The sequence below is a fragment of the Rattus norvegicus genome (assembly GCF_036323735.1).
Source record: "Rattus norvegicus strain BN/NHsdMcwi chromosome Y unlocalized genomic scaffold, GRCr8 chrY_unlocalized_7, whole genome shotgun sequence".
Taxonomy (NCBI): Eukaryota; Metazoa; Chordata; class Mammalia; order Rodentia; family Muridae; genus Rattus; species Rattus norvegicus.
In genome coordinates this window covers 169309-183630 of record NW_026947410.1, presented here as the reverse complement: position 1 = coordinate 183630, position 14322 = coordinate 169309, and the positions used below count along the sequence as shown (strand labels likewise).

The 14322-nt window shown below is 35.9% G+C and overlaps 1 long non-coding RNA gene across 9 annotated transcripts in view; it reads right to left on the bottom strand.

Moving 5' to 3' along the window:
• The window catches only part of LOC134484776 (uncharacterized), a 92151-nt gene that overhangs the window by 33568 nt on the left and 44261 nt on the right, over positions 1-14322 (bottom strand). For 6 of the 9 annotated variants that reach the window (XR_010062562.1, XR_010062557.1, XR_010062556.1 and 3 more), the window contains exon 2: positions 2621-2685. This is a non-coding gene — a long non-coding RNA (uncharacterized LOC134484776). Of the gene's footprint in view, positions 1-2620; positions 2686-2975; positions 3064-12338; positions 12685-14322 lie in introns of those variants that run through there. The other 3 variants (XR_010062560.1, XR_010062555.1, XR_010062561.1) reach the window with 3 other exon arrangements.

Genomic DNA, 14322 nt, shown 5'->3' with positions numbered 1-14322 from the left:
CTGGATCTTTTGCTCATTCAGTTTGTCTAAATATGTCCATATATTGGCAGCAACAAAGGGTGCTCTTGATTTCTAGTGATTGGATTGATTCCATCAATCAATGATTCTATATATAGGAACTGGGACCTCAAACCCGAGTGGAAGAACATATTTCTCTATCCACCATGGTAATAGGTAAAAGCCTTGAATTTCTATTATTTAGAGTATATCCATGTGAGGTAATTCAAATTCATGAGGGACTTCTTTAGAATACAAGGTATGGCATACTATTTTTTGGAAAAGCATGTCTCATGTCACCTTGTGAATAAAGGAATGTGTGAATTTCCTTTGGTCAAAGGAAGTGTACTCCATCAAGAGGTGAGAAAGATCCAAGGCCACACTGATGGGGAAGGAGTCACATCATCATTCAGGGTGGTTCTCAGGGCCTCGTCAAAGAGGAATGAGTCTAGGACGTATATCAGAACAGTAGAGTTCTGAGAAGAGATTCACAGAATGGGAAGTTCTGAGAAGATCTTCAGCAAAAGTGAAGTCCTGAATGTATTGGTTCAGAATGTGGAGGTCCCTAGTCATATTTTGAAGAAAAGAAGTATCCACTTCACCCATGGTCAGCAGGGGAAGGTTATCGGCTACACTGGGTCTTGGAGAAATGTTCTGCCTCTATCTCAGTAACTTCTAAGTATGTTCTCTATATGTATACCCTATATATCTTTTAGTCCAGGCAATGGTCACAACAACAGTATAAGTGGTTCAGGAAGCGGTGATGTTTCTTCATGGATGTGTTCAGCTACACACATATGTGAATAAAATATAGGAATGGTGTATATTTTGATGACCTACTTTAAGGCACATAGTATAAGAGTCAATTTAGCTTTGTGTCTTCTGAACTAGGATTTAGAAGCAGAGAAATATAAGATACCATTGTTTGCATATGTGTTGTATGAATACCTTGAATAAAGAGGTTAGTTTTAAGCAAACTTTCTTAATAGCTGTGTTCTGTGGCATAGGACGAAGGGCAGCTCTAGTGATTCTTTAGTTCCACAGGTACTCCAAAATTCCCATAGTACACAGGGAGGAGGTCTGAGACAATTGATGTGCACTGGGAATAATTTTTAGAGCCCTTTCAATAGAATTTGATTTCCCAAGCCCCCATTTGCAGAAGCTGAGGGTCTAAAATCTACTGGGTGGATTGAAGTACAAAATTGACCCACAATCCTACTGGAAAGACAGGGAATGTTAGATGATCATTCATGTAGGATGCGTGGTATAACACTCCCTTGGTCTGGCAGCTCTTTAAGGAGAAAAGACAACACCACTTGATGGGAATAGGAATATAAAAGGGCCATGTAAGTCTTCAAGCAGGTTTTAAGCCTCTTTACCATAAAGGATCTAGGGCAATGCTGTACTTTGGCGAGTACTGACATGCTCTACAATATAAGAAGAAGGAGTAAGTTAACACTGGGTAAAGTGAACCCCATGTAAGAGAGGAAAACTCTAAAGCACTATTGAAAATGAAGAGAAATTTCTTCAGGCATAGTGTATATAGGTGCCATACACACTTCTGTCAACAGAAAAGGTCCCTGGTACCTTATGCCAGGATAAAGTTTCCAGCAGTAATCATAAGTTTCAAATTCTCATTCAGAGTTTTATATATTCATAATTTCTGTTAATGCAAGAGAAAAGACAGGAACATATTTCTTCTGCCAAAGGCTTTGGATAATTGTTTCTGGCTAGGTTAATCCTTCTGGTTCGTTCAGCTGTTAAGATCTAAGCAGAAATGTTGAAATTATTACATTTCTATTGATTTGCCTGATTGCAGTTTGCAAGGGTTATATACTCTGATTCCAAACTTCGACTCTGGGACTTCAAACCGGAGTAGAGTCGAGTCCCTGGATTATAGAAGGAGTCACTTTTGAAAATATGTCTGATCAGTTAGGTATACAACTACTTTGTTGGAAATTCAAGGGCCCAATATTCAGAGAGAACATTTAGGAGGACTGGAAAGAGCGAAAAGGTCACAGAATCCTTCAGGCAAAGGTTTACCTTGGGTACTGGAAGAAGAGAGTCAAGTGCAACTGTTTTCACAGTCCAGAATAACCATGTGTCTGGGGACTATGAGGCGTGCTTGCCAGAAATTAGGGAATTTGCTCTTACATATTGGGTGGTAATCTCTGGATTTATCTTTTACTCAAGCTGTTAAGCAGCAGGATAATCATGGACAACAAAGATGAAACTGCTCCATTTTATGTTACAAACCTTAAAGGCAGAACGTAGGTTAGGGCTCAGATTTGCACTGACATGTCTGAGGACATCATGTCCATGTGGTCTGCCATTCCTTCAAACATTTATGTATGCCTGGCCACCCAGGTCAGAAGGAAACATTAAGACCTCTTAGAAGAATAGAACTGAGATTCTCTGGATAGAGGTGGATTCTCGGAAGAAACCATTGTCAGGGGATATTAATTTAAAGTTTCCTTAAGAAAAAATAAACATCTGTATGAGAATTCATTTCATTTGCTTCTCTGTATGTTCTTTATCAGAAGAATTTGTATTAAGCCACGTTCAACTTTAAGGGTATGTCTAGATTTTCTTATTCAAAGAAAGGGGAATATATTCATCTTACTTTGAAGAATATGCTTGTCAGGGGCTCTTCATTGCATCCCAAGTGAACCTCCAGTTTACCTTGAACTGACAGAGAAACCAGGGAAAAATTAGGAAACATATCTGTGGCACAGTCCATAATATCAAGAAATAGTGTGGGTTTCCTCACCCTAAATTAATATCTAAACTTCCTTTGGACAAACTAGAATGATATGAAGTAACCTTTCTTTCAGGGATAACATATGACACCTCCTTAATCAAAGAAAGAATAGATGAGTACCCCCGAGTAAAGAAGAGTTGCTGATGTCCCTGTGACAGGAAATTGTTTTGAGTATTCAAAATCCCCTAGTATTTGAGAAAAAAATTAAATTGCTTACAATAGCTCAAGAGGTCCTACATTGCTTCATCTTCTAATGGTACTTCACAGTCTAGCATATACACATCTTTAGCTGAATCTGCAAGAGACTGAATATAGATTCCATGATTCAAGAAAAGTTGGGGGTGTCCTAAGCCTGATTGCCTCCTATAAACTATATTCAACCAAAAAGAAATGAGCACCAGACTGATGACTTCACAACATATCATGTGACCTTACACAAGGAAGTAGCATGAGATTCCAGGATTTGCTCCCTCCTTTTGGATTTCAGTGAACCTTCAACAGAGGGATCAATGCTCCATGGTCTGAGGTAAAATATTCCATGGGCCCCAAGCAAAAGGGATGGTTCTGAGAGACCATTTGGTCAAATGAGTAACTCTAAGGCCTAATCATCCTGAGCAGAAAAAAATACCAATGTTTTTGAAAGGAGAAAGGTCTTAAACCAGTTTGAAAGTAAGGGACTATTCCTGATTACCTTCTATAGAAGACTATGGTCCCAGCACTCCAGGGCTCCATATTTTCAGAGAACTCAAGAAAATTCTTATCTCCAAGGCCTCCACTACAGACTTGACAGCAATCTGAGATTTATTCTGAAATCTTGTGTCAAAGTCACTGGATCTAATCCCTATTTAAACTTACTATAAGCCGCACAGGTATGGGTGTGAGGGATATTGGCCTTTCTGGTGAGAATCTTAGATAAGTGGCCTTGGATCCAGGCTGGAATTTTTATTCATTGGCCAAGGGACCTCAATCCATTGTTCTTGGAGATTTTTTGGTGGTCAGAGTTGTATTGGCTATGCAATAAGGTTTGAGGAACAAGTTCTGGTCAGCCACAAACAAAGTGAGAATCTTCTATGGATTCTTGTTCACAAGGATTCAGTTTCAGGTACACTACAGCAGAGGCTGAATGTTTGAGACACTCCTCAGTCACAAGGTCAATTCTAGATTTTGGTCCATCAGATGGCCATGTCTCTGACCCCTCCATTGCAGACAGAGGAAGAATAAAGTGTTTTTATTCCAGGGCAGTTGACTTCTAGTGTTTGTCGTTTTATAGGTATTTGAGTCCTTTGATGTTTAATGATATCGGACAAATGATTGGTTTTGTCTATTATTTTTCTTGTTAAATGTCGAATTATGTTTCTGTGGCTACCTACTTTATCTCTTTTTTGTGTTTTTTAAAAGTAGATTGTGTTCTTTCTTTTTCTGGGTGTAGTTTCCTGCCTTGTACTGGAATTTTCCATCTATCATCTTTTGTAGGACTGGATTTGTGGAAAGATATTGTGTAAATTTGCTCATGACATGGCATATCTTGGAATCTCCATCTATGGTAGTTGAGAGGTTTTACAGTAGCCTGGGCTGACATTTTTTTTCATTTAGGATCTGTGTGATATATGCCCAGGATTGCTAGCTTTCACAGTCTATTTTAAGAACTGTGGAATACTGATTGGTCTCCCTTTTTATGTTACTCGACCTTTTTCCCTTACTGCGTTTAACATTTTTTTCTTTGTTTTGTGCACTTTATATTTTAACTATTATGTGATGGAAGAAATTTCTTTTCTGCTCCAATTTTTTTGGAATTCTTTTTGCTTTTTGTACGTGCAAGGTTGTCTCTTTCTTTAGGTTAGGGAAGATTTCTAGTATAATTTTGTAGAAGATATTTACTGACCCTTCAAAGTGGGAGTTTCATTCTCTTCTATACCTATTATCCTTAGGTTTTATCTTCTCATTTTGTCTATGATTTCCTGGATGTTTTGGGTTAGGAGTTTTTTGTTTTGTATTTTTGGACAATTGTGTAACTGTTTTCTATGGTATCTTCTGCCCCTGAGATTCTTTTCTATATTTTATATTCTGTTGGTTGATGCTTGCGTTTATGACTCCTAATATCTTTCCCAGGTTTTCTATATTCAGAGTGTTCATCTTTGTGTGGTTTGCTGTTGTTGTTGTTGTTGTTGTTGTTTTCTGTTTCCATTTTTACTTCCTGATGGATTTTTCAATTCCTCCAGCAGCTTGTTATGTTGTAATGTAATTCGTTAAGGGATTTTTGGGTTTCCTCTATGAGGTCTTCTATCTCTTTACATCTGTTGTCTTGTATTTCTTTGATGGAGTTATTTATGTCCTTCTTAAAATCCTTTAACCTCATCATGTTCAGTGATTTGAACTACAAACTTTTCTATCTCTTTTCTCGTGTGTCAGGGGTATACTGGGCTAGCTTTGGTGGGAGAACTGGTTTCTGATGATGTCTAGTAACATCAGTTTATGTTCCTTAGGGAATTATACTTGCCCCTCACCATCTGGAGTTAGCTGGTTTTGCTGTCTCTGAAAGTGGCTTGAATTCTCTCTTAGCCTGTGTGTCAACAGTAATGGGACCGTTGTTCTCTCTTGAATTATCTTGTGTGCCAAGAACTGTGGATAAATTTCAGCTATATGGAATAGATAGAAACAAAAGTATGCTGTAACAGACGCACCTCTTTTCGTGGGTTCTGAGCACTCCAGGAAGTTACCTCTGAGAAGAAAAAGTCTTTCCTGTGCTCTTGAGTGTGTCAGCACTCCTGGAAGTCCATCTATTTCCTCATTGGATCTGGGGACAGAGAGCTGAGGTACAGGTTCAGCTCTGGGAACACAGCTCTGGGTCCTCTTGGTTTTTAAACTTTCACTGGAACAGCTCACAAAAGAAATTTGACTCCCTGATAAGTAAGTGCCTAGGAATCATCATCTCTCTGTCTCTTCAAAGATGGGACCACAAACATATGGCAGCTGGCATTTTCACATGGATGCTGTGAATTAAACTTAGGAATCTCATTCTTTCATGTCAAATGTATTCCCAGCTGAGATAATTGTTCAGTGAACAAAGTATTGTTTTGAATATGACAGAGACTATCTGTGACAAATTAAAATGTTTAGGCAATGTCAACTAGGTCATTGAATTGAAGAACTCACATAATTACTACATGATGGTCTAACCAATGCACGGGATGCATATTCATTAAAATGAAGAATAGTATAAAGTTTATTTATGCAACTTACTGAATCATGTAATAAATAATAAGTCTCCACTAATGTACCATGTCCATAATAGTGTATAGATTAGGAATGAATAGAAAGTATTATGAACTTTCTTCTATAAAGATTGCATTATAGTACAAGAAAAAAGAAAAAAATGAATGCATAAATCAGTGTGTTGGAGTTGATAGTATGCAAGTAGTTGAAGAATCTATTTTAGAAATAAGGTCATGGAGATTGTCATGAGGAAGTGACATTTAAGTTAAATTAGATGAAAAATAATTGATCTATATTTTGGGCAAAATTACAGTAAATATAAGGATGATAAGAGGACAAAGACCTTGACATATCCAAAAAAGTAAATATGAGAGTAGTTTGTATTGATTAAGAGATAGAAGAACGGTCCAAATAAAGCTGAATCTCAGGCAATGTCTCATATGGGAATATAGAAACAATGTTAGACATATAATTTTTATTTACTGAAAATGTCTTAGAAATCATTGTATAGTTTTAAATAAGTTTGTTTAACTCACAATGTATATAGTAAGGGACTCTGGTTACTTATGAATTATGATATGATACAGAGAATGATTTTAAGGATGTTTTTGAAGTCTATCTGGAAGTAGTGTCAATGATAATGAAAAAGAGTCATATCAGAGAGCTATGATGGAAATTGTTGTGTTTGGTAGTAGAATGAGGGTGGGTTGAGTAGGAAGAAAAGAAACCCAATGACTTTTTTTGAGAAAATGAAAAGATGTTGGTGTTATTTACTCTGATGTGGAATGTTTCATGATAAGTGGATTTAGGAGAATTATAAAGGAATTTATTTTAGACCCTTGAAGATGCTTGAAAGAACCTCTAACTCACTAGACATTCCTACTTACTGTTCATGGTTTGTTGATTTAAACCATTACTCAGACCATTATTAGCTGTTATATAAAAAAAAACTTACATTACTATCTGTATTTTTTCAAGGTGTATCTGGGAGTACTTATTTAATTAAGAGCAAACCTATGATTATACTACATGCTTATTTAGTATATTCAGACAAATTATTTGCCCATTTACTTACTACAAACATTTTGTATTGCAATTAGAATTTAATCCAAGTTTATTGGTGCTGACACACTGTTTGATTAGAATATAATAGCTCATGAATGTGAATTTCACAGAAAGAAATCATTTGCTCAGATTTTGTAAACTTACAAACCCTAGAAGAGTAAAAACATGTAATAAATTCTATCTCTTCTACTTTTAATCTTTAGTATTTTAGTGTGTTATGATATACATGCAAAAATTCCTAACCCAGATGATTTTAACTATAATATCCAGTACTATTAAACATATCAATAGTATTTTACAAATATGAATAATCTATGCTTTCAGAAAATTTTCATCAAAGAAGCAAGAAATTCTTCATAACTTCAACACAACATGGCCTTTGGGAACAGAATAAAACACAAATAAGGAAAGGCGGAAAATGATTGACACATGCACTGTTCTTGGTTTGAAATTTAACAATCATGCTAGTTATAGGATACAGCTTTGAAATTCGAGTCAATGAGAGGATGAAAAATACTGAGGAAGAGTAGGTAAATTGAATTCTTGCTACATGAACAAAAACACTGGATCTGAAGGTAAGGTACATTTTATATAATGACCCTCGTCTTCTGACACTATTTATTCAATGCTTTGGTATTTGTTCGTATATTATGTTCCAAAAACATATCAATGATTCTGGTTATTCTTAATTAATGAACATGCATTTCAGCTGATTTAATATTCCACATTATCTTAATATTCTTCTGTATTTTTCAGTATGAAAATATAGATAATTATTTTGATTAGAGTAAAATTTTATTTTTTTATCTTATGAGAGAAGAAATTATTAATCAAGAATGGATATTTGATATTTTCTAAAAGATGTTAATAGAGGTTGAAACCGTATATATAAGATCAACCATTTATACCTTTTCCAAATGAAACTCATTGAAATGTCGTACACATGTAGTACATAAATGGAATGATACATAGGAATAAAAACATCCCCTATGTATCCAGAATCATCTATTATCACCATGATGAAAGCCAATATTAGGAAGAGAAGATGGTACAGCCACTTTGCAGGAAAATCAGCTTCATTCAAAATGAAGATTGAGCTGGGAAGTGATTTGACTAAGTGTAGTTAAGAATAATGAAAATGCCCAAAAATTGCAATCTCACTAAGTGGTATTTCCTCGTTGCAGGAGGTATGTTGTTAGGGGTAGGCTTTGAGGTTTCAAAAGACTGAAACTATTTCAATCTAGTTTTCTCCACCTTCTGCTTATGGTCTGAGATGTAATCTTTCAGCAACCTCTGCCTGTTTATCTTTACTCTGATATCATCCATCACTGACTCTGATATTCTGGATTATAAGCCCAAATAAAGTATTTCTTTTTTAAAGGAAAGAATAATATAAATGAGTTTAATGTTATGAGAAGCAGACCTTGTTTACCTGATATGGTTGCCTTTTCCTTTCTTAGCTTGGGCCATCAAACTTCTGCTATGTTGAATGAGAAATCTCCATATTCTCTACTCTCACATATTGCAGTTTGTCACTTGGCCCTCAGGACCCCCTTATACCTGGGGCTGTATTTTTGTTCTTGGAAGTTAGAAAGTTTGGACTTCCTGACTTTGGAGGCAGGGTTAAAAGAAAATGGGAAGTGAGTGATATACATACCACAACTCTTCTATTTTAGTATGTAAATGGGGGTTATTAGAGGATGGGATTACTGAAGTGAGCATAAAGGAAAGGTGCTGCTTTATTTGAAATGTTTTCTTACCTCATCTGTGCCCTTGTAAAGGACCAGTCTTATCTCTCAGGCCTGGCCATGTTCCTGTCACTCCTCACCTGCCTATCTCTTGCAGCTCTTAATTCTAGTTCCTACTTCTCACTCTAGGTTTCATCTTGACCAGATTTAGTTCATTTTTCAGTGCTCCTGCTCTGAAACGTACACAAGTTCTTTTTCTTTTGTTTTATTTTCAAACTTTCAATGTTTATTTTCGTTTTTGTTTTACCTCTTTTATGGAAGCCTTAGAGGAGAATCATTCATGGATGTCTCTTTTGATTGGAATGAGAAAATAATGAAAAAAATCTTTTTTTTTAAATTACAGGACATTTTCATGTCTAAGTTTTTCTCTTACATACACCTGCCATGCTAGTTTATCTCCCTGTCTTGTCCTTAGTCCTTTCCTCCCCTTGCTACTTGGATACTGCCTCTTAGGACTTACTGCAGAACCATAAATGCTGGCATACACAAGGGAGGTGTTGATTCTTCATCACTTTTCTAACTTTTTTTCTCCCTTCTCTCTTGATCTGTTTGAATAAATTTTGATCTCTGTACTCAATAGTATATTGCTATAGTGCTTGGGCCATGAAAATATCTGTTATTGTTGCGTTGTCATAGTTTTACAGCTCAGGTTTGGCCTAGTTACACTTTGGGATCTAAGTCCAAGAAGTTTGAGGACTTTAATAAAAACTTGTCAGGAGCTAAAAATACTTTTAAATGATTTCTTAATACATGACGCCTAGAAAACCCTTTCATAAATCATGGATAAAGCAATCTGAGATTCTTGTTTCTGTAAAGTACTTAAAAATATGAAAGGGAGAAAGGCCATGGCTTGCTCACTCTTGTCATTAGATAGGGCGCTCAGATATGAGTTTTCCTGCGATTTCTGCTTAGAACATAAAGATGTCTTTGGTAGTTTGCATTACCAGATTGCTTATATTAATTCCCTTTTTGCTATTGTTTTGGTTTTCTGTCTTCATTGTTTCCAATAGGACCATAGCTCCCCACTCTGTGTAGATAAAAGGTGGGTCCAGTACAGCTGTTATTGTTCTGGCACACAAACTACTTTTTGGGAACAAATGTTCACCATTGTATAGTTGACAGTGGTTTGAAATTCTTTCCTTGTCCTCAGTTTCTTGTAACAACATATTCTTTACATCTTCTTTAATTAATTGTATTGACCTCCCTGTAATCATATTATGTATCTGTGTGTATGGAAGAAAGATTTTCTTTAAATATTCTGTGGTTTGTGGGTTTATTCTTCCATAAAGTATTTCCCAACACCACATGACCTCAGGCCATTACTAGGAATTACTGTATGCTGGGAACATTGGGGGAGGATAGTGTGAAATTAATCACTGTCCTTTGTTTCAGAGATTTTTATTTTTTAATAAGTAACCAATACTATACAAATAGCTAACTAACTCTTGTGTTCCCCTTCCTGTATGGCTCCTGGTGTAAATAAAATGCATTTTTTCATTGATAAACAATAATAAAATCTCATAAAGGCACAAACATACTTAAAGACAGAAAATATTCACAAAGGAAAATCCATTTAAAATGGAGATAAAATATAAACAAAATGAGATCAAAAGACCCATTCAGAAACATGATATTAAAAATGTCATTGTCAAGTTACAAATTTTTAAGATGAGATAATAATAATATATACTTAAGAAGAGATGAAAACCATTAAATGCACTGTGTGCCCAAAATGTTCACTCAAAATATAGTATATACCAAAGAATGGAATGGAGCTCTCATTCTTGCTACTATAGAGGCAAAATGGAAGAATTACTATTAGGCTAAACCCAACCTAGATTTCATAGTGCCAAACTATCAAGAAAGCTAGTGTTTCAAAAAATACCACATTAAGCAAATATCGATAATAAAAACAAATATAAAAATAAGAAAGTATTGAAGACCAGCACTAGTCCATGATAATCTGATAGGGTGCATGGGATTATTTCAATATTCTGGTATCTATATGGACCTGTTTAGTGACACAGTATATGGTAAGTTTGGAGAAGTTACTTTTAGGTGCAAAGAAAAAAGGTATATTCTCTAGTTTTAGGATGAAATGTTATTTAAATATCTGCTAAATCCAGTTGGATGATTATTTCTGTTATTTTTAATGTATCAGTTTAGTTTCAGTTGCCACAAACGGTCAATTGATGAACTTGGGTATTGAAATCTCCTACTATTATCGTGTTGGCGCCAGTATATTCTTTGAGGCTTAGTGATTTTCTTTTGGTGAATTTAGGTGCCCTAGCATTTGAAACACAGTTGTTCATAATTGATAGTTCATCTTAGTATTATTTTTTCTTTGACAATTATTTTGTCCTTCCTTATCATTTTTGATATCTTTGGTTGAAAGTCAATTTTATTCAATGTAAGAAAGGCTATTTCTGTTTTATTTCTTGGGACCATTTGCTTGGAATTTCTCTCCAGCCTTTTACCTTGAGATAGTGACTGTCTATATAATTAAGGTATATTTCCTGTATGCAGCAAAATGTTCGGTCCACTTTATTTATTCAATCCCTTAGTTTATATATTCTTATTGGAGAATTAAGTCCATTGATGATAAGAGATATTAAATAAAATTTATTGTTCTTTCCTGCTATTTTTATTGTTAGAAATGGAATTACTTTTGTGTGGCTATCATCTTTTGGGTTTGTTGAAAGATTAATTCCCAAATTTTTCCTAGGGTGTAGTTCCTTTCTTGTGTTGGAAGTGTCCATCTACTATCCCATGTAGGGCTAGATTTGTTGAAAGATGTTTTGTAAATTTGGCTTTGTCATGGAGTATCTTGGTTTCTGCATTCATGGTAAGTGAAAATTTTACCAGATATCCAAGCCTGGAGATCCAGAAATAAATGCAAACACCTACGGTCACTTTATCTTTGACAAATGTTCTAAAACCATTTAATGGAAAAAAGACAGAATTTTCAAAAAATGGTGATGGTTCAACGTGAGGTCAGCATATAGAAAAATCAATTATTTAAACAAACTCACAGGGTGGGGGAACAAATGATCACATTGTTAGATGGTGACAAAAAATGAAAACAATCAATACCTCTTCATGTTAAAAGATTTGGTACATATTATAAATTCAAGGTCCATACATAAACTTAGTAAAAACAATATTACAAAAAGAGTACCCAACATCAACATAAATGGAGAGAACCTTGAAGCAATTCAATAAATATCTGGGAATAGAAAAGGTTGCCCAGTCTCCACTTACTTCTTTAATATAGCACTAGAAATCTTATTCACAGAAATTAGACAACCAAAGGAGATAAAGGGAATTCAAGAAGTCAAAATATCATGATTTGTATATGATATGATAGTATATTTTAGTGACCCCAAAAATTCAACCAGAGAACTCCTTCAGCCAATAAACAACTTCTGTAAAATGGCTGGATATAAAATTAACTCAAACAAATCATTACGCTTCCTCTACTTCAAGGATAAACAGGTTGAGAAGAAATTAGGGATATGACAATTTTCACATTAGTCACAAATAATAAAAAATACCTCAGTGTGACTCTAACCAAGCAAGTAAAAGGTCTTTATGACAAGAACTTCAACTCTGTGAAGAAAAAAAAATGAAGAAAATCTCAGATGGAAAGATTTTCCATGCTTATGGATTGGTAGAGTTAATATTGCAAAAATGGCAAACTTGGCAAAAGCAATCAACATATTCAAGGCAATCGCTATCACAATTCCAACTCACTGCTTCATAGAGTTAGAAAGAGCAATTTGAAAATTCATTTGAAATAACAAAAACCCCATGACAGAGAAAACTCTCCTCAACAAGAAAAGAACTTCTTTACTTTTTCTTTTTTTTCTGCTTGTAAAGTTTATTCACCACAAGGGCACCCCTAAAGGAAGAAGCAGGAGCTGATATCTGATCTGTGTTCTTCTTGAATGCCTTGCATCGTAACACAGCATAAGGTTAGCAAAAGGATGGGAAGGTTTGCTTTTCATTTGTGGAACATTCCGTACATGTAATACAATGTGCTCTGATCAAGTGCACCCACAATCCCTCCTGCTCCTCCTAGACCTGCCCGCATCTCATCTCCCTTCCAAATTTCTGTAGTCTTTCGCTTAATTTTTTTTGCATATTTCTAACACTGGATCCTTTCATTTCTTTTTTTTAATTAACTTGAGTATTTCTTATTTACATTTTGAGTATTATTCCCTTTCCCGGTTTCCAGGCCAACATACCCCAACCCCTCCACCTCCCCTTCTTTATGGGTATTCCCCTCCCCATCCTCCCCCCATTGCCGCCCTCCCCCCAACAAACATGTTCACTAGGGGTTCAGTCTTAGCAGGACCAAAGACTTCCCCTTAAATGAGTGATCTTACTAGCATGTTCAATGCTACTATGAGGTCAGAGTTCAGGGTCAGTCCATGCATAGTCTTTAGGTACTGGGTTAGTCACTGGAAGCTCTGGTTGCTTGATATTGTTGTTCATATGGGGTCTAGAGCCCCTGCAAGTTCTTCCAGTTATTTCTCTGATTCCTTCAACGGGTTTCCTGTTCTCAGTTCAGTGCTTTGCTGCTGGCATTTGCCTCAGTATTTGCCATATTCTGGCTGTGTCTCTCAGCAGATATCTACAACTGACTCCTGTCTGCCTGATCTTCTTTGCTTCATCCATCTTGTCTAATTGGGTGGCTGTATATGTATGGGACACACGTAGGGTAGGCTCTGAATGGATGTTCCTTCTGTCTCTGTTTTAATCTTAGCCTCTCTATTCCGTGCCAAGGGTATTCTTATTCCCCTTTTAAAGAAGGAGTGAAGCATTCACATTTTGATCATCCATCTTGAATTTCATGTGTTCTAGGCATTTAGGGTAATTCAAGCATTTGGGTTAATAGCAACATATTAATGAGTGCATACCATATGTGTTTTTCTGGGATTGGGTTACATCACTCAGGTTGATATTTTCCAGTTCCATCAATTTGCCTATGAATTTCATAAAGGCATTGTTTTTGATAGCTGAGTAACATTCCATTGTGTAGATGTACCACATTTTATGTATCCATTCCTCTGTTGAAGGGCATCTGGGTTCTTTCCAGCTTCTGGCTATTATAAATAAGGCTGCTATAAACATACTGGAGCATGTGTCTTTTTTATATGCTGGGGCATCTTTTGGGTATATGCCTAAGAGAGGTATAGCTGGATCCTCAGGCAGTTCAATGTCCAATTTTCTGAGGAACCTCCAAACTGATTTCGAGAATGGTTGTACATTCCCACCAACAATGGAGGAGTGATCCTCTTTCTCCACATCCTCGCCAGCATTTGCTGTCACCTGAGTTTTTGGTCTTAGCCATTCTCACTGGTGTGAAGTGAAATCTCAGGGTTGTTTTGATTGGCATTTCCCTTATGACTAAAGATGTTGAACATTTCCTTAGGTGTTTCTTAGTCATTTGGCATTCCTCAGCTGTGAATTCTTTGTTTAGCTCTGAACCTCACTTTTAATAGGGTTATTTGTCTCCCTGCGGTCTAACTTCTT